The sequence below is a fragment of the Prinia subflava genome, chromosome 10 (assembly GCF_021018805.1).
Source record: "Prinia subflava isolate CZ2003 ecotype Zambia chromosome 10, Cam_Psub_1.2, whole genome shotgun sequence".
NCBI lineage: Eukaryota > Metazoa > Chordata > Aves > Passeriformes > Cisticolidae > Prinia > Prinia subflava.
Genome location: NC_086256.1, coordinates 21,348,686 through 21,370,001, shown reverse-complemented (window position 1 = coordinate 21,370,001; position 21,316 = coordinate 21,348,686). Strand labels below are relative to the sequence as shown.

At 38.5% G+C, this 21,316-nt stretch overlaps 1 long non-coding RNA gene across 1 annotated transcript in view; it reads right to left on the bottom strand.

Moving 5' to 3' along the window:
- Positions 1 to 19,146, bottom strand: part of LOC134555311 (uncharacterized) — a 63,947-nt gene extending 44,801 nt beyond the window's left edge. Inside the window, exons 1-2 of the long non-coding RNA XR_010081400.1 lie at positions 18,997 to 19,146; positions 1,474 to 1,617 (exon numbers count right to left, since the gene is read on the bottom strand). This is a non-coding gene — a long non-coding RNA (uncharacterized LOC134555311). The remainder of the gene's footprint in view (positions 1 to 1,473; positions 1,618 to 18,996) is intronic.
- Positions 19,147 to 21,316: the final 2,170 nt, after the last annotated feature.

The following is a 21,316-nucleotide window of genomic DNA, read 5'->3' as shown; positions in this document are numbered from 1 at the left end:
ACAAGCTGATTATTGTATGCAGGTGGCAGCATAAGCATCTACTTTTGAACACATCAGCACATATAAATAAAAAAGAAAATTATCAAGTAATAGCAACTATAAGGGGTTGGAATGAAAGCAAGTACTCATTAAATTTAACACCAAAGCGCACAGTGATTTTCCTTTTAAAATTCTCTTTTCAATACATATGCCTCAGAATACACAAAATGGTATAAAATGGGTTTAGTGGTTTATTTCAGGAAAAAAATTGTCAGTGTCCTATAGCTGCTTGAAAGGAAGGACACAGAGGCTTTCAGTAGTTTATTGGATTCCCCTTCAAGTCTGTAACTTGAGTTGGTTTACCTCACAAAGGGCTTCACCGTACAGATAAAACAGCAGAAGTCATATGGTGCTTACAGAGGCAGGACAACTTTCCATCTCTGACCATCCTCTGAAATGCCACGTGCCTCCCTAGTAAACTCAACCAAGGCTGCAGTAAGGCTCCCCACAGCTTTACAGCCTGATGTGTGCAAGCTGATCCCCAAACAGGTAGCTGCCAGCAGAGAAAAATACAAAACCTGTGACATGTTTCTATACTAATCCCACATTTAATCTCATATTTCCAGGAAAAAAACTCTCCCAAGCTCACTCTTTCACTCATTTTTTTTTTTTAATTGCTTTTGCATTATTGGTCAATTTATAAAATGCCTGCACACTGCACAGCTTGGCTGCCAAGCCACATGGATGTGAAGCTGAGCTAGCAGAGAACAAAGTTATAGAAAAATTCTTGCACTGAATAAACCAGAGTAATAGATAAATTTATGAGCTTGTCCAAAGACATGCAGAAAAGAGCTGGCAATACTTTAAGGTTTAAAATAACTGGGACTTGTTCATCAACAAGTGGTTTTGTCCAGAAGTGTTACATGAGAGCACTTGAAGAACCAGCAGGCAGGTCTGCAAGAAACACACCCAGCAAGCCTGAGCACTGTTTCACCATATGCATTCCCCTCTCCTCTCCCCCACCAAAAAGCATTGCACAACTTTAGAAAATCATTATAATCCTGATGATGCTCCCAGGGTTCCTATTCAGTTGAGAAAATATTGGTACAGCTCAGCAATGACTCTTTGCAATGCTCAGCTGCCCTCAGGCAGTAAAATAATTTCTAGCTTCTCCTGCTTACACTAATTCTGTAATATCAGTATATATTTTTCATCTCTAGCACACCAGAGTGCAGATTATTCTAACGTGACTGATGGTAGGAGTCACTCTCTTGGCCAGCAGTACACGCAAATCTCCAGTGGCCCTCAGAAAAACCTTGACCTTAAGGAGCAGAAACCAGTAACTAGCCAAGGTAGAGTTCCCTGCATTCCTTTGGGAGCAGCAGGTACTGACCACAGCCTGAGAGAGAGGGGCACTGCTCCAGACTGAAGATTGACCCAACAGCTCCTGTATCAGCTCCTCATTCCCATGGAGAGGGGGAAATCACAACCCACCTGCAGCACTGAAGTGAAGCATGCCGGTGTGCTTGGCATTTGAAAAACGCGGGAGGTAGAGCAAGGGCTTGACCAAGCAATGACACATCAGTCTGTGATGTGCAGTCTCCCTGGCACCTGATGAGAGGTGTTAAGGAAGCTGATCTGAAACAGAAGTAAAGAAAGCCATCAGTCCTTTGGCAGCTTACTGGCCCAACAGGAAAAATAAATTCTGTCTTGTAAGGAAAATGGTTTTGTTTCTTCAGAGCTCACATGGGATACACAGAATATGCAGACAAGTTTTTTCAGCATGCACCACTGTCAGGTAGTCCCCATGCCATCAACACACATGTATTTTCATTCACCAGTGGAGGCATTCAGCTCTTTCATGGAGGACTGGAAAACCCTGCTCTATGAGCTGTCAGAAAAAATTAATCTTTTACCTAAATAAAGACCATAGGGCATGTAAACATGCTGAAGCTGAAGTCGTGCCAAAACATTACATCGCCACAATGTTTTGATTGATTTTAATTGTTTTGAATTTAAAACATGACCTCCCTGCACTTAGGACTTCTTTTAAGGGTCAGCACAAACTTAGGCATTTTGCTGTATCAGTCACTACAGAGACATGGATAAAGGTAACCTTTCCTATCAGAAACCATGTCACATGGCTGAAGTAGCCACAGCAAAAACATCACCTAAAGCTAGAATTCCTTGCTAGGTAAGTATTACCCCAAATTGGTGCCAGGACAGTCCAAATAGAACATATTTCTAAACAGAAGAGATGGGTGTTTCAGGGATGAAAAGCCATAGGTTTTAGTGAAGTTGAACTGAAAAAAAATCTCCAAGAACTTCATTAAAATGAGACATGGCATGCTCATGTAGACAGTACGTAAGCACATTTTGAAGGGTTGTCAGAGTTTAAGGCTGAATTCAAATCTTCGGTAATCTCAAGGCAAATCAGGGAAACCATGTGTAATTGCTTTTGTAGTATACACTAAATATTTATGTTTCCATAATGGGAATGACTTGGAAATTTTGTGATCATAAGCAAACTCTTTTACAGTAGCAGCAGAACAGAACCTTAGCAGAATCCAAGTTATGCTATCAGCTCTTGTCTCTCTTCTGTCAGGTCAAGTTAAACGCTAATAATTTCTAAGACTGATGGAGACAGTTCAATTTTGTAAGAGTGTCTGTAGTTCATTTTGCCCTGAGTGGGCAATGATTGACATTTAACCTGTTTAGGGCAAGTGTCCTAATCCTCCAAAACATATATCTACCTAAAGAACATGCCTTTATATGCTACAGATGTGCATTACACTTTTCAAAACATGGGAGAATATTCCATATGTTGAGGGAATACAGCTGCAAAATTATTGCTACTTTTGGCTTAATGAGCAAACGCATTAAACACTATTATCTCCCTAAAGTGCAGTTGCATGGAAAAATCTAAGAGAGGTAGGATTCACAGAAGGAACAGGGTATATTGAATGATTGATGCTCCACAGATGATATTACTTTTCCGTGTGTGTAGAATACATAGGAAAAAATGTAACCAGCAATATGATAGTTTGAAATATTTTCTTGCAAGTATAAATCAATCTTAACTGCACTAAAAGTATTTGAATTTCCAGTCAGTTTTTGCTAACAGTTTTCTTGTAAGGAATTGCTGTGAAGAGTTGGATGAGTTGCTCCATGTAGGAGCACCAAGTCACAGAGAATAATGTATTTAGTGCAAGTTTAGGTTGTTTTTAACTGAAAACTGAAGCTCTGCTAATAAAAAGGAATTTATTTCATCATAGGATAGGAACTTTGGCATCCTGTTCTGTTCTTCTCTAAGGCAAAGCCTGAGCTAATTGTCATGTACATACATTTGATATTTGAGAACTACATTGGTGGATGCCAGTGGGAATGTTCCAGGATTATTTTTTTCTTTAGTTTAATATTTTTCCATAATATTGCACTTCATCTGAGAAGGAAAAATCTACATTGCACATTTCTCCAACATAATTAAAAATGTAACAGGAGGGAACACTTAAAATGTATGACTATTAATCAAAATGAAAAAAAAAAAAAAGAAAAAAAACCCGAAAAATATTCTCTCACATTTTCCTATGTATCTTAATGAATAGGTTTTGTGAAACATTGAACTTCAGTTTTCTGATACTATTTTCTATTGTCAGGTATCTGTTCTCCTATTTCTTGTAAAAATCTCCACCTAAATAAATAAAGTAATTAAATTTTATTGGATCGATCTTTTGCTTCCAAACCTCTTTTCTCTAAAAAAGCAACTACCAAGAGCAAGTAGCTGCAGCATTTTTACATTTTTGTACATATATTTTCATATCCATACACGTATGTTTACATATATCAGTACTGAGCTTTATATATATTAAAAGCATTTTCATATCTATACAAACATGTACAGAGCAATTAATGTTAGGCATTTGGATCCAGTGTCTGTATTTAGCACAAAATTTTGTTAATACAATTCTCCTTGCAAAGTTCTATAGCTATAAGACAATTAGCAAAAGTAAAACAAGTAAACAGCTAAACAAGTAAAAACAAATTGCCAAATGTTAAGACTTGACCTAAAGCACATTTCAAAGACTTTTTGAATGAGTTAGAGGGATTAGGAACATGTCCTAAGCTTCTTCATAGACTGCTTTGTATAGCTAAAGTTATTGCATATTTACTCACTACAGTACACCTTATTAAAATATATGTGAAGAGATATGTTTCTCTCAGTTTGGGGAGATAAATCACATACCTTCATTTTATTAAAGCTTATCAAATTACTAACAACAAGTCTAGCTCCTTCATTAAAAGTGCCAACACTGGCCATATCTCTTTAAGAAAACAGGTGGCAGAGAGCTTGTTTGCAGCAATCATTTCTCTTATATAAGTTTACTTGCATGGCTGGGGTTTGGATTTGGTCTTGAAAATAAGTTTGTGTTTATGGTTCTCTTTGGGATTGTCCAGCTTCCTTCCACTTCCTTCTCAATGGCCCCTCCTGCAGCAGGACATCCTGCATTTTAGGAATTTCAGTTTCTTATCTCGACAGCTTTAAAAGCATTGTCTGAGTCAGGAGTTTTCTTTTATGTCTTAAGTGTCTGGTATGCAGCTGGCATCTAACCTCACACATGTGTGTGCTCTCAGATCTGTCTTTTTCAAGTTGGTATTCAATGCAAGGAGTATGCACAGAAAAGCCAAACAGGACAGCGCCCCATGACAAGCAGACTGTCTAGGATACTCTGACTTATTCTTCCTCCTTGCAGTTCCTCTAGAGTGTCTTTTCTTTTCCTTCTCAAAATTTTCTAATTCTCACATTGCCAAAAAAAACCCCACAAACAACCACCATCACCAACCCCCGCAAAAGTGTTCCAAATATTCCGTGCATTAATACAGACAAATAGAGATGAACAAATGTATTTACACAGATGAATTTAATGTCACACTTTTCTTCTTCCTCGACAGTTTGTTACTCACAGTTATCTTTGTAAGCCAACACTACAGGCTTCACTGCCTCGATATGGTCTGTTATCTTAAGTGCTGGAGATCTCCCTTAAATGTGGTCTTAAAGGCTGGTTCCAGATCTGTGGCAGAGTTTAGGCACCACACTCAGTCAATCCCACACTGTTCTGTTCAGTTTGGTCCAGAAGTTTGCACTGCAGGCTGTGTGCCAGGGGGTCACATCACTTTTGGGTCAGTCAGCATTCCCTCTCAGTAAATTGCTCTGGATACAGAAGACAGTTCCTCTCCAAAAGCTTATCCGCAAATATCCAAAGTGAGCTAACTGCTCAGTAAAGGCTAACAGACTTGTGCCAAAATGAACTTGGAATTGAGGCTAAAAATGGATATAAGAGAGACACTGCCTGGAAATGTCACTTTTTTGTCTTTATATATGTTATCAAAAGCCTGCATATCTTCCATGTTAATTAAAGGCATTTTATTTCCTTATCGAGACTACAGCAGAAGTGTTTCTGGGGATAGGTCACAGGACCAAGAACCAGTACTTGAGGGGGGTTTTGGCTGTGTCATAGGGTCACTTTACCATCCTAAACAAGTCATTGGAGCACTGCACACCCTGTTACACTAGAGTTTGTGACATGACAGTAACATGGGGGCTCTGTACGATAGCTGTTCCTGTTATACTTGGCTTAACATAAACATCAATGAAACAAAGTTATTTTTCTGACTTAATTCAGCCATAACAAATATTTCCTCCTCATTTTGAATAAGTGGTAATTCCTAACCATGTAGGCTTACAAGTTAAAATCTTCAGCTATTCATTAATGAGTCTTAAACCTACCTTAAATCTTGCCTTATATATTTATAGGACTTGACATGAAAATTTTAATTTCCTAATGCTGCAAGTTGCAAGGGTTCAGGTTTTTATTGATAATTTTTATTTTAGCTTTTATAGTCACACCCAGAGTAGCAAGCAAGCATTCAAGTGTAATATGGGCTTCACCGATGCTAGAAGAGTTGAATATATTTCCTTTAAAAAAGTTATAGTAAATGCTTTAAATTAACATCTTTTCATATTACTTATTATTGTCTGTACCACTGCTGTCGTCTACAACAATCAGAGGGAGCTCTCACAGAAAGATGAAATGCCTAGTTCACTTTTACATGCCTGTCTAGAGTTAATTCTTAATTTTTTATTGATACAAATCCAGGCTTCTGCTTTTTGCACCTACTTTGGTTGTAACTCACCACATAAAAGCCTGGCAGACAGTTCTATGAATCAAGCATTTGGTGCAACAAACTATGGCTCCTGAAGATGCTCAACATCATATCACTCCAATAATGAGATATTTAGCACTTAAATGCTACCAAAAAAGAAAAAAAAAAAAAAAAAAAAAAAAAAAAAAAAAAAAAAAAAAAGAACAATATTTGTACTCCACTCCAATGATTTGATATAAACTCAATGTCATCACTTTAATGCCAGTGTCATGGCACCAGTAACAATGACATTGCAAGTTTGGTAGTAAGGTTTAATATCCTTTCCCCTCAGGAATAGTTGTTCCTTAGTATATGGAATGGTGTTAATCTGTGAATTATCTTAGGTAGTGTCTTGGTTTGGGAAGACAGGTGTCTCCAGGGAAAGCTGGAGCTTCCCTTGGAATGGAGAAACCCCCTCCCTCCGAATTATTACAATTTTGAAATTAAGGGGCTTTCAGGCAAAGATATGGGAATAGGATTAACAGTCCTTTACTAGGAATATTAAAAATAAAAATGTAGTAGTACAAAAAAAGCAAACAAACAAAAAGAACAACACTGACAGAGTCAGAACAGAACCTGACACAACCCTGTTGGTCAGGGTGTTGGTAGCAGTCCAGTTAAGTCCTCCTGGAGCAATAGATGTGGTTCTGTTGGAGCAGAGATAATCCTGTAGAAGGGTGCAGTGCTGGCGAGATGGGTGCAGTCTTCCTCTAGGAATACAGTGGAAAATAGGCTGTCCTGGTGTTCTGAATCTCTGGTTTTATCCAGGGAGGAATGCTTGTCTCCTCCCACTGGGTGGAGCATCTCACAATGGGATGATGCAATTTTATCAGTCTTGTGGTGAGCCTTGATGGCCCATGAACAGCAGATATCCCCTGGAGGGAGGATGGGTCATGGAAGAGATAAAGAAACCCTGCCCCACCTGGTTTGAACAGTTAGCCCATTAACAGAAAGACACCCACCCCCTCCTCCCTGGAGTTGTGTGTAGTGGGTCATAGAAGAGATAAAGAAATAAAAACACCTCCCCAACCAGTTTCAACAGATGGGAACGGAATACATGCTTTTGGTTACATCTTGCATTGGAACCCAAGGCAGTAGGTAATTTAGTTAATAGTACATTAAGATGACTTAGACATGAAAAAGTTGGTTCTGATCTACTGAAAAGTGTTTTCTTGCAAAATAGAATAGCAGTATAGCAAAACTGTGAGTGGTGGAAATTTTTCTTCTTTTTGTTCATAAAGCTCTAGGATGGCTTAAGAACACAAATACAGCTTCAATTACTCTATTCAAACATACATTATATTGCACATCTGTCAACCAACGACTTGTGAATAGCTACTGCTGTCTAAGTTGGTACCTGACTGCTCATAAACCTTTCTGTTAAAGCAAAACCAAAAAAATGTTACAGGGATGTTATTTGCACACACACCCCAATAAAGAGGGAGATTACTTAAACACAAAAATCACACACTTGATAGTGGATCACATAAAGTAGATTTCACTAATAATTTTGCCAGGTCCTTTGACATTATATGGCTCACTATTAAACTAACCAAGTTGTTAAGGCAGGGCGGAAAAAAACTTGACTCAGAGTTCACAGTAATAACCACACAAAAAGTGTATTTTCAAAAGTGTATTGTCACAAGAAATTCCTGTTAATACTGTGTGTGAAAGTTGTAAGCCCTGCTTGGGTTCAGTGGATGCTTATGTGTTGAGACACATTTTCTGTTCATTTGGTTTGCCCTAGCCCACCAGTTACCTGTACATGCTCTGCAATGTGGTCCAAAATCAATGTGCAGCTGAAAAACACCAGATTATCACCAATCCACTTCTGCTTATGTCCTCTCAAACCAGAGATGCTACAAGGTGTGACAGCAAAAGTAATCCATAAACTACAGACTTCCTTTGAAGGAAAGTAAACCCCATTAAATAGCAGCATTCACAGCTAAAGAGATGCAAGATGGAACAGTGATTTGAATGGTGAAAGCCAAGCCTTCAGCAAGAGTGCCATGTGCTAGGAAGCAAGGTTGGAAATATATATGTTCTTGAAAAACTGATCTCTAAGCCAGATATTTGAGGTTTGCCATACTATTGTGTTTAAAATTTTGCAGCCATCCTGAACAGGCACATCTCATCATACCAATGAACCATACAGCAAATCTCTCCACACTCTTCTGGTGATCATTGTAGCTGTGTCACATCCAAGTGCAGAGCTCCTGAAATTCAGATAATAGAGGTAGTAGTGCAAGTATTGTTCCTTCCTTTATTTTGGAGTTATTATTGCACTTATTTACATAGCCCCAAAATAAGACTCCTCTAGTTATTTTCTGCCCAATCTTCCATTCATGTAGCATAACAAACAAATGAGGGGAAGATGGAAAATTAGAACAAGCATTTTTACAACACAGGGCAAACTTATATAGAAAACTCTATCCCAATATAGCTCTTGTACTGTGGAGTCCTAAGCCCAGGGATACAGAGTCTGAGACAGCAAGAGGAAATACTAGCTCATGTGTTAAAATACAAATGTTCTGAAGAGGAAGCATGTGGCATTTCTGATAGACTCGTCTTTGTGGAATTAGGATGCTGCTCTTCTCTGCTACCCTGACTGATCATACTCTGCTGCAAATGTATTTGATCTGAGCCAAGCACTGTAAAACTGCAATCTGTTCTGCTGAATATTATCAGCCTTTCTTAACAAAATATCAGAAATATGTTGTCTTCTACTAAGACTGTCTAGGTTAGGAAGGATGCTTTGGAGCTGAATCAAGCTGAGCACATGAGGATCAGAGTGACCATAGCGAACAACAGAAGGGCATCAGAACAGTTTTGTCCACTGTTAGATTAAAGACAAAACTAGTTTACAAACAGGGAGATAAGACTTGTTCATTCTGATGCCTCCTCTGCATAGCACTGAGGAACATGTAGTTCTCATCATTTTACATTGTAATTTCCCTCAAGGATACAGTTAAAACAGCATTTATTTTTGACTGTAAGCTACAGCCTAAGTCCACCGTTTCGCTTGTAACATCTTAGTTTTATCTGATCAGTGTAGCCAAGTCTCAGACAGTGATTTAAAAAGAACTTGATCACATCTCCCTAGTGTCCAAGTACATGTTTCTCTAATCACTTACCCAGCAGATTTTGACAGCTTTCCCTGCAAAGGCCTCACTGGTGACTTAATGTTCCACACTGCCATCACATGGCAGAGTACTTGCTCTGTGTATATTTCAATAAGTTCACAAGAATCACTAAAACCTTTCAGATAAATGAAGGTGGAAATAGGAACAGATTCCCAAGGGTGCAGCCCTCTATACACATTCACCTCTGGAAAGATAGCCCAGTTAGGCTCCAAACCCTTTTGCATTCATCTGACAAGTCCTCTGGAGGATTCAGATCCCTTGGACCACTCCAAAAGTCCCCATATCTAATCCTGTGAGGAAAAAAAAAACCACAGTAAATCACTCCAGCTGGAAGGAATCTCAGAGCATCTCTGTCCAGCCTCCCATTCAGAGCAGCTTCACCACTGAATCCAGAGCAGGTTTCTCAGGGCTTTTCCAATTCCAGAAAACCTCCAGGACTGATTGCACTTGTTCCACTGTTTCAGGTTTACACTCATAGTGAGTGACTTCTTTTTCCCCACACTAAACATCCAGATTCCATTTCTGACCAGTCTTTTGTTTTCTTGCCATGTACTTCAGTGAGAGCCTGGGTCCATCCTGTGTTGTTGGATTTCTCCCTGCTTCCATCCTGCCTTCTCTCCAGGCTGAGCAAGTCCTGGGTGTTCAGCCTTTCTTCATAGGGCCTCTGCTCCAGCACCCAGGAAACTTGGTGGCCTCCACTGAATTCAGCCCAGTTCAATTCCTTCTCTCCTGTACTGGGTGGGACCCAAAACTAGATGAGATAATGAGGTGCTCCTAAACATAGTCATAGCTGCTATTTCTTTACATTGAGTTATAGTAAACATTTTAAACCTTTCAAAATCAATGAAACAGGTCACAGTGTTTTAGCTGAATATTTCTTGATGCTTAATGGACAATGGCTCAAGACTCCGTTGTGCTTATGTTTCTTTAGAGCAACAAAAGGGGGGCACAGGCTGCCTGTTAAGTTCTGGCATTTTGACTTAGTTGTATTTTCACGTCCTCCTGTTGTAAATGATTCTACAAGGTGGTGGTCAATAGCAATTCAGGCCGAGCATCACTATTGCTTTAGAAGCATCTTCTGTTCATGGCATTTGATGGCATCCAGTCTGAATGTTCTCAAAATATGTACAGATTTAATCAAACTCTTGATCGACAGCTTTAAAAGAAATATTGGCTTTGTGTTTGTGGCTTGGTCATGAAAACATTATTCAGTGACAAATATTCTAAAAGTCCCATAAAAAACAATCCCCTAGTATAAATCAAAGAGGGTAAACCTTGCAAAGCAATATCACTGATGTCTATTATCCAGATATGATTGATTAGCTGCTTGCCCCAGCCTCATCTTAGTGCCAATCTATGCTACCCAATACAATCACATTCGTTCCTAAAAATAGCAAGAAAATTTGCCCAGATAAAAGGTGCCATCTTTGCCCTAATAACAGGTTCACATCTGAATCTGGACGTTCTTCAAAAATAATAGGGTAAAAAGAGCTCACTAGCTAGGACTCCCATCAGGAACAATGAAAAAGATGCAAGGAAAATGCATTGCAATTTAGAATTTGATTAATTCATAGGAGCAAAACAACAACGGGGGTGTTACAGACATCATTCGATGGTTTCTGGATGCTTAACACATCCTTATTTTACCTGCTGAAGTACAAGTCTCTGACTGGAAGATAGTTAACAGTGTCAGCCTCTACATATTGGAAAGAAAGGATTATCCACACATTTGATAATAATTTAGGGTCCCAGCAGTTCTGAACCTGCGTTGTGTATCAAAGTTGTGCACACTCTCATTCACCCTTGCTCTATCACTACATGACCTTGTAAATATAGGCTTAATGGAAGCAAAAAACCCAAACCAGAATATATAATATAGTAAATGAAAATAATAGGGCATGGCTTTTTTTGGAAGTCTGATCTCAGTCAATAACATACATATATGTATACTGGTAACATATGTATGTGTATGTATATATGTACATATACATACACACTGGTAAAATATATATATATACACACATGTATACTGGTAACAGTATATATACGTATACTGGTAACAGAACTTTCTCATTCTTTTAAAATTAGAAGTATGGGGGGTGGGGGGTGTGGGCAGGAATCATACTACCTGCATAAAAATCACTTTAACGTTCTCAGGGAAGAGTGAGATGAAAATGTTGCTATTTCATGACAAGTTTAGGGAACCTTTTTTCCAGAGTAGCTGTGTTGACTCCTCAAAGTAGAACTGTTTTTAAAAGAGCCTAATCTTTTTAGAGCATGAAAACCTCAGTTACGAAGAGGTGAGACTTCAGTTAAGTGCCTCTAGTCCAGCCTCATCCTCGACAGTGCTGAGATCTGACAGAGCACTTTGGTACAGAATTACACCAGAGTTTGGCACTGCCATGTAGTCAACAGTGAATCAATCAATGGAATTTATATTTTAAAAATAATTATGCTACAGCATTTTCCTTAGTGAAGCCACAATAAAAGTGGTATTATCAATGTGCATTATAAAAAAGTTCATACTTTAAATTCCTATTTTATCTTCTAATTTATTTTTATCTTAATGTCTTCATAATGCCTGTAGAGTACCAGCTTTGATACACTAACTTGCCCTCATAAATTGTATTAAAATGGGTTTGTTAATCATTCCTAATACAGTATAATGCTGGTAATGCCAAATGATAAGTGATAGCTTGAATCATAAATGCTTTCCTAAACATGTTAGAATTGGTGTTTAGCATTGGATGTTCTGGTCTGATAAGACACTCCTACACTGAGGCAATCAGTGGAAATTAGCAATTGGCATGAAAATTACTGTACAAGAAATTGCGCTGGGTTTTTCTCCCTGCACTCTCATTATGCCTTTGTGAACTCTATAAAAACAAATTAAAGTGAAAATTCTCAACTAGGACCAACGGAACAGTAGGAAAATATTTTCCAGAACTAACCAGAAGTATTTTAAATTTAGAGGGAGGTTTGATACCTAGGAATAATGGCATAAAAAGAATTCTTGTTGCCAATCTTGTATTTCAAAACATGTTCAGCTGTTATTCCATGCAAGTCACGCTTGAACTCATTGAACATACCCTTTGCAATGGATCCAATCTCTAACAACCTCAGCTGTGGCACTCAACTTGTCTTTTTTTATTAATAAGATACATGCAAATTTATTTACATATCAGGTAATGCAAAATAAGTGAGGGTGAGCTAAGAAAGTTTGGAGATTGTTTCTTTTTTTTAACCAAAACCACTTCGGTCCTGTTACTTTCAAACAATGAAACCACATATCCCAAGTGAGATCTGAGACGCTTAGTGTTGCCAACCCCACTCTGAATTTGTTATTTATTGCTTTCAACCTCCCTGGGAGTTAAGTTTCATACATATTTTCTGTATCACTTCAAGACATACAGGGTGCTAAAGGCATCTGTACTAAGATACAGTTGAGAATTGAACTATCGATGCCAAATCTAAAATGCAATTAATTTTTAATGGCCAAAATAAACTCTTTCTCCCTTGTTTCCTTTCTTAGAACAGATGCACAGTGAACTTACTCTGCATGCTGACAGGTTTTTGGCTGCTTGTAAATCCTGAAAATATTGATCAGTTAAAAATATTCGGATGCTTGCATCCCTCAATTCTGCTTACCACAGCCTTTCTTCCTGGTCAGCTAGGAGAGCACCAGCAATTTTGTTATAATGATAAATGACCCTCATAGACAGGTCACTCTTTTTTACCTAAAGCCACAATTTTCTCCTTCCTTTAGGTCACAACCTGATTTTTCAGGGTGACAGATTTATTACTTTCTTTGTGTGCTAAAAAACAAATCACCAACAATTGCTCAAAATACAGTCCTGTCACAATAACTTTGAGCACTTCCCAGCCAGAATGATGCAATACGAGGTTATTTTCCTGTTTTCAAAGCAGCAAAATCGCTTGTACATTTACCATAGCTATTCTGAAGAGCCATTTGGCTCATTTCATTATATGCAACATGACCAGGCTACTCACCAAAGAATAAAATATTAAAAACATTATTAAAAGCACCAGTAAGTCTTTGTAATAAGAGATGTCACTTTTTTTTTAAGTGAGGATCATGAAAGAGTAGCTGGCCTGACTGTGAATTAAAGACTTTCGGGTGGAAGTAGTGAAACAATATTTGCCAAAAAACAAGTGAGCTTAAAGGGCACTTCTATCACATCCCAAATATCTGGACCACAGGGGAAACTCAGGATTATTATCTAGTTAAATTTGTCTTTCTACTTCTCCTGTGTCTCCAGGAAGACTTTTTTCCAGTGGGTTTGGATAACACAAGGGTCTCAGGATGCCAGTCCCATGCAAGGCGAAAAAAACTAAGACCTCTCTTGGATATGAGAAAAGCCCAAATCCTCAGTCCCCCAAAGCTTGGCCTAGCTGCAGTCACCTGAATGGCAAACTCAATGTGACTAGAATAAGGAAAGAAAAGAGCACTAAAGCAGAACTGCACGAGGTTTGGTGCTTCCCACACCACATGCTGAGGAACACTGCACTGGAAGGCACTTACCACAGCTGGCAGCTGAGGGACAGAGTCACGAGCAGCCCTGACCAGAGATCCTGAACAGAGCCTATCAACAAATTTATATTTGCCAAGATATGAGAGACATTCAGCATCCAAACTACTCTAATGCAGAATCCACCAACGTCCTCTGTGTACAGTGCAGCCAACACACTGTTTAACTTTGTATCTTTATTCTCAAAGTATTAAGTCTTTCCATGTGAGTATTATGGGGTATATTTTTTATAGGAAGGGCCAGGAAGCAAGCCAATGTTTGGCCAAACCTAGGAGGTTTGGGTCATATATACCTGGTACCAGGTAGACCAGCTGTGAAAAAAACCCAGTGCTTGTGACAAAAATTATATTGTCTAGCAAGAATCTTATTTAAAAGGGGAAAAAAAAAATAATTAAAAAAAAATCTCAGCTACAAAGCAGTGTGTCTTTTTTCATAGAGATGAAAACATAGGACCATAACCAAAAGAACTGTCAGCTTCCCATCTCATATGGTCTTGGTAAATTACTTAATCACTTTGTACCTAGACCTCTCCAAAAATTACAGCAATATATAGCCCTTGCTTTTACCTCTGTGTCCTAGGATCACAAAAACTTCAGAGAAAATACTAATATTCACCTTAAATAGTAATAGCTATCACAACAGGGATAGATTGGCTTCCATGCCTGGATGCCAGTTCTGTGCAACCAAAACCAACAAAGAGGACACCAGAGGCAGACATACATCTCTATTTCCCGATGCAGCTGGCAAATAAATGGATTATTCTCCTATGAACATCTTCCTATGAGTCTGCCATCAAGAACAGTTTAATTGTATTTCTCAGAAGTTTGTAATATTCAGTCATATAGAAGTCATCATCTGCTTTCAGTACCCCTTTATTGTGATGCTGGTAGAGGTGGAGGTGCTTGCTCTAAAAAGCACCAAAATACTCTTCAAATAACAACAGTTATAAAAATAGTCAAATCATTCCAAAATACACAATTTGGCACAGGTAAAATTTTATAGTGCTGCAACCGAGCTCCAGCCCTACAATCCTTACACTGGTAAAGCTCCTGCTGAGCTCAAGGTGTTTCCCCACAGAGACAGGGGGAACAGTCTGCACTGAATACATTTTATAGTTTGTAAACTCCCAGAGCTGGTCTATCCAAACTTGTATTTCACACAGAGTTTCAAACCCTGATAGTTCTGGTTTCCACCTCATGACAATATACTTTTTACTAAGGTGCTGTCCTTATACTGTGCAGTATTTGTAGTAATATGCCATTAAACATGCACAGTGTAAACATATAGTGCTGGTTAATGCATAATTTAATAGAACAACTTTTGATAACCTGTGTGTATCACTGTAGAGTTCATAAGGTAAAAAATATGAGCACAAGTAAAGAAAAGAAGCAGAATTATTACTTTCAGAAACTGCTACATCCTTTGGAATAACTCCAAATAAGGTCACTGGAACGAATAGCATAGCTGAAACTTATATAAAAAGATACTCTGACAGAGTAAGTGATAAAAGGAGGAAAGCAAACACGGAGAAGTCCAGAGCTAAAGCAATTAAGTGAGACTAAGAAAGAAAATCTTCTTGGGCTAAAAGACCTGCTTCTGTGTGTCAATTCAAATAACATTAGAAGTCCAAACACACAAAGCTAGAGAAAGCCCCAATTTTTTGCTGGATAACTAATATCATACCCCAGTATTTTGGGCCCAAATTGAGACATTGTGGTCCTGTATGGCTTTTTTTTTCTAACTGTGCTTAACATGCACATGGGGGTCCCAAGGTGTCTCATAAGACATCAATATAATGCTCACTCTGTCCTACTATTTACTTTTAATGAAGCTGTTTGCAAACATGATTCTTTTTTGCCATTCCACAATGTATTTCCTGCTCCTGAGCTTTATCTTACACAATTTGCAATAAATGCAAGCACCATCCAGTTGTTTTTTAAGGAATTTTGACTGCACTCGCAGCTGCAATTTTGAACATATACATGGCTACCTCCAGCTGGCAATCCTCCATTTCAGAAGAGCCACATAATTAAACAAGTTATTTCCATTTCCCCCTGATGGTTCTAATGAGTTCATCTCTGAGATGTCTTCAATTAAAAACCAAAAACATATATATAACACAATAAAAAAAATCACACAGTCCTAAGACATGCAAAACTTCCACTAATTTCCAGCCTAAGTTCAGTGTAAGAGTATGGCTTGAGATACAAATTCTCAGGAGCAGGCGTAGCCATCAAGCGAGCGGCACACACCATACCTGTACGCTTTACAAGAAAATATAGCCTGAAAAAGGCTGCTTATCTTTACTGATATGTAAAGAAGACTATTTTCTCTATGAAGCTTTCTGCATTGTCAAAAGAAATTACTACCTTTTCAAGCCTATCCCCTGAAAGTGTTGGTGATCATTAGCCAGCTTTATTCTATTTACTGAGATAAGGTTTATAGCTCTGATACAAGACAAAATTCTCTCAAGCAGCTCACACTAAACTTTTAGCACAGAAATATCAAGACATTAAAAGATGCATGCAGTCTTACCGTGACAGCTGCTGAAGGACAGAGAACTGACTTACTGCAAGGTAGAAAGATTGACTAAATGAGCAAAAAGTAACTCAATTGTGTGACACTGTCATGTCAGTTTACTGTCACTGGGTCACAGAATACCCTTCTTGGCAGACATGTGTTTTGCAAGCTATAACAAGACACAAAGTTAACACTGCTGCTTTCATTTAACCTGTCATGTCCACATTTGTACAGGTCACATTCTATGATTAAATTGCTCTTTTTTCCCCTCATACCTGCGAGCTGGAAAAAAACAAGCAGTTTATTAAACTAGATTTTTCCCTTCCTTCCCATCAGGGTAACACATGAACCTATACAAGGTGCTTTAAACTGGTAAGTAAACAAACCTTCCCACCTGGAGTCATTAGGAGAAAAATCTGAAGACTTGCTAGCTAGTTTAAACACACCAAACTGGGGGGAGCTTCTCACCAGAGTTGTTCACAAGCATCTCAAAAGCTCATCTGCCAGGCCCTCTCATGATTATGAGCCGGAACATGCCCATTAGACTCAGAGCAAAATAAAAATCATACTGTTGTACCAATACAGTGGAAAATGCTAAATTTCCTTGCATGGGTGCCAGCCAGCACAGCTGCTAGAACAAAAGTTAATGTTCAGAACAAAATCACCCTGCTGACACCTAATTCTGAACATGGCCCTTTCTGAACTGAAGGGATAGAAAGACAAAAAAAAAGTCAAGAGTAGCCATGGGGGCCTGCCCTGCTCCTACCTTAGCTCTGGGTGAAGCAAAACTGTGCCTGCTAATCCAAATTAAAGAAATTAATACCATTAAACACTTGGGCAAACTTAAAAACAGATTTTCCTCAGCTAAACTTATTCCTGTAGAATTTTAGGAATAACTATTGCAAACAGAAATAACCCTCAGAAACAGCATATACACAGACTTCTACAGTTTAACTTACTTATACAGAAACCTTGCAAATACTGGCATGAGAGAAAAGTGGAACTACAGGAACTTAGGAGCAAGAAAAATTCTGTTGTCAGAGTTGCATTTTTGTTTGCTTGCAGCAAGTTTTCCCCAATATTTCTGGGTTTTTTTCCCCTTGGCTCAAATTGAGATCACTTCCTTGTAAGGGTGACTTTGTGCCTCTTTGTCTTTAGGAATCCAAAAAAGTCAAGGAAGTCCCTGGCCAGAGAAGTCTGGCAGCTAAAATCACGGGCTTCCTTCCCTCACTTGTCTTATACATCACTTAATGTTTGACAGTCTTGTTCACTGCTTCCCTTCCTATTATGAAGTTTTTAGTGATTTAATTAAGTGTCTACCAAGCTGTTTACAATCTTCAAATCAAGGCCCAAAGATGCCAGTTAACAACTCTTAATGGTCAGAGTTGACAAGGAATTTTCTCAGCTTGCCTGTTTCAATAAAAAACTACATCAGTGAGGAGTCAGGTACACTTCCACTCACCTTGCTTGGACCACATTGAAATAAGGATCATATATATAAATACCATAAATTTCCAGAGCATGTTTCTATGCAGGGTTTGGTGCACCTTAGGTAAAACGAGCAATTCTGGATTTCTGCAATAGCCTCAAATCAATGTGAGGGTCTCTCACTCAGACTGTGTTTTGACTGGATGCACAGGGTTACCTAATGCTTGTTCCACAGCTGTAACAACGCCCAACAACAGCTCTGGTGCAGACAGTGAGCTACAGACATTTGCACCTATGCATATCAGTTGCTGCTTTTAGCTAGAGCACACATTTCTGCCACTGTCAATCACCAGGAGCCAGCAGGACACACTCTTGGATTGCACAAGACACCTGCACAAGCCCTGCGGAGCCAGAGTGGTGAAATCCCAGCAGACAGAGAGATAACCACCGAATGGAAACAGTAGCACATTTAAATGCCTGCCTGCATAGGATGAGGCAGCTTTATCAGGGAAAGCTGAGCTTTTGGCAGGACAACCCAGAGCACAGTGCTTCCCACCCCCTCATTCCCCCAGTTTAACTTCTGCATGCCTGCCATTTAAGGACCTCAGTCAAAGCTCACTGATGTCAATAAACTTAGAAACACAGAATCACTTTTCCATAAAGGATCAAATCACATCAGATATTGACCCACCACAGGTTTGCCGTTGGCTTTGTGCACACATAAGGCACTTACCATAGATCAGCTGTTACAGTTTGCTTTTTCCTGATGTTATGGAGTCATATATATCAGAATTCAGAGTTCTGGCTTTCATTTAATGGTCTAAAATACAAGTTCTGCACAGTGAACTTAAGCTCCTGAGATGCAGCCCACGTAAATCAAGCCAAATTGCTCAGCTCTTTCCATACCTAAAGCATTATTCTGACACTGGCTCCTTTCACTTGGACTCTTTCTAGCTTTCACTGTCTCCTCACACATTACTTGAGAGCCAGCTTTCCTATTTCCAGGCAGCACAAGCAGGCAATATTTACCCCTCATCAGCGCAACCCTCTCAGCATTTTCTTGCTCCAGTGTGTATAGACAGAAAATACTGCAAGCAAACCTCATTGAAATAACCACACAGATAAATTCACAAGTTATTTAATAAACAAAATATTTAAGGAAGGCTTGTCCATACCTGTAATGGCACTAGTCTTTCAGAGGATAATAATGTGATGTTAGCCTTTACTCCTGGGCCTGTGAACTCCTTCCCACCCCGTACATCAGATCAGTAAGCACTAAAAAACATCACATTGGGTAGCCCTTTTTTTAATTTTTACCTCCTTAAATCTACAGTTCTCATCTCTTGGTAAAATCCATTGAAACAGGGCCCACAAGTTAATGGTTAAACTTGTTGTTTGTAGTACCATTAATATAGGTCAAGCAGCACAATAGTTACAACTGCTGAGGGGGAAGGTACATAAAGACACAGTAAGCAGTTCAGGACCTTATTACAACATGTCTATCAAACACACGGTTACAAACAATGTGCCTGATTCATCAAAAAGATAACTTCTGCTGACAGTACACACTGTTCCCTGGAGTCTCTTACACATGGCTCAAAAATTAAAATTGGAAATGTAAACTACACAGACACATTCTTGCAAATGTGAAGATCTTTCAGCACAGTGAGCACTTCTATGCAAAATAACAGATAGAGGCAGTGGAATGAATTCAGCTCTCATTTGCATCACCGAGTACCGGAGAAATCAGCAATAGCTATGACTTTACTCTGCATTTTCTCTCAGGTAACCAAAGGAAGAATTTGTCCCACCAGACCCAAGGACATACATTTTTCACCATGGGATGTACATGCATAATGCCTACAAGAGGGATTACCTTATGCTTTATTCAAGAATGTTCAAAAGGACAGACCTTTATGTCTCAAAAAGTTAGTACTTCAGCAATACTGACAGTAAGTACTGTTTCAAAACTAATGGCACCTTAAAGTTTCACAACACGGATTACTTATGCTCAGCATCAGTAGTTCACTCTCTGCCACTTTAAATAGACATCATTCCTGATTTGGGTCCCAAGATCCCGGGCCAAGGTTCCCAAATTAAATTCCCAGGTACTTTGCTGGAGCAAAAGCAAACAGATAGCCAAGTTTCAAGATGGACAGAACTCACCATATGTGGCACTGAGAGACCTCCCTCTTCTCAATGGTTAGTGTCATGAGAGCATGTAGACAGATAAATCCAACTTATAATGAGGTTTATTTTCCCCAGAAAAAGCAATCATGAAAAATACAGCTTTTCTGACCAAGCATTTGGAAAGTACAAATAGCATTTCAAACATTTTCTCTCTTTTCACCTGAAATACTTCTAATGATTAGACTGAAGCAAAAGGATTTTAAAAACCTCTATTCGTGCCCAAAATCTAGCAACTATAATTTCAAGATGACAAGTTTGTCTATTGTTAATGTGGGATGGAGGAATGTGATTAAATTTAAGCAGGATAATTTACTGTGTATAACAAATTACAAAACTGATACCAGACAAACAGAGTCATTGCATATTGATGATGTTCATAGTATTCTCTTTCAAACTTCTGTGTTTTCCACTGTTAAAAATTGAAGACAATTTTCTTCCATTTATCTCACTGATAGAATACCTTGCATTTTTGTGATACCTGCTATCCCTTATTTCAAAGTACTTTATGAACCTTGGACTAGATCTTCAGCAAGTGTGAATCACCATAGCTCAATACTGACTTTAATAAAACTCTTTTAAATCATGCTACCCGTAGAGTGATTAACTGATATTGCACCATCCTGTAGACAGAGAAGGGACATGTCACAATAGCGTGATATTAAAGCAGCAGATCTCAGGCATGAGGTTACGAATACTTTGAGATAAAAACATCCTGTTGAATTGTAATTTTAAAACTTAAAACTTTTAAACTTTTAAACTTTTTAACTTAAAACTTTTTGAACTTTAAAACTGATTAAAGTTCATCAGAAGTATTTAACAACTTTGTGGATTTTATAGACTGTTATGTATGCCTCACCTGGGGTGTTTTCCATTAAGTCACATCATGTCACACAGCTAAAATTTCACTTTTGGTACTTTTCAAATTGACTCCACCTCATTTTATATATACACTACATAATAAAGAAAGACCAACAAACTACTCTGTCTTCTCATTGTGCTCATGCTGGTAGGGCAGCCCAGGTTATAAAATGGTTTGCTTCAACACAAATTACAGGGATAAAGGGATTTTAATGCATTCATCTGGATATCTTTTCCATTTCATATTATAGGTCCTCGCTAATAGCTTCATATGTTGCACCCCCTCAGTGGGATGAGATGTGCTCCACTTTAGTCCAGATGTACAGGAAACCAAACCTTCTACCGAATAGTTTCTATTAACAGAGCTGAATCCTTTTTGTACAGAAATTGTTTATATAAATGAAAACACCACTGCCTCACACTATTGTCTTCCTTGAACATCAATAA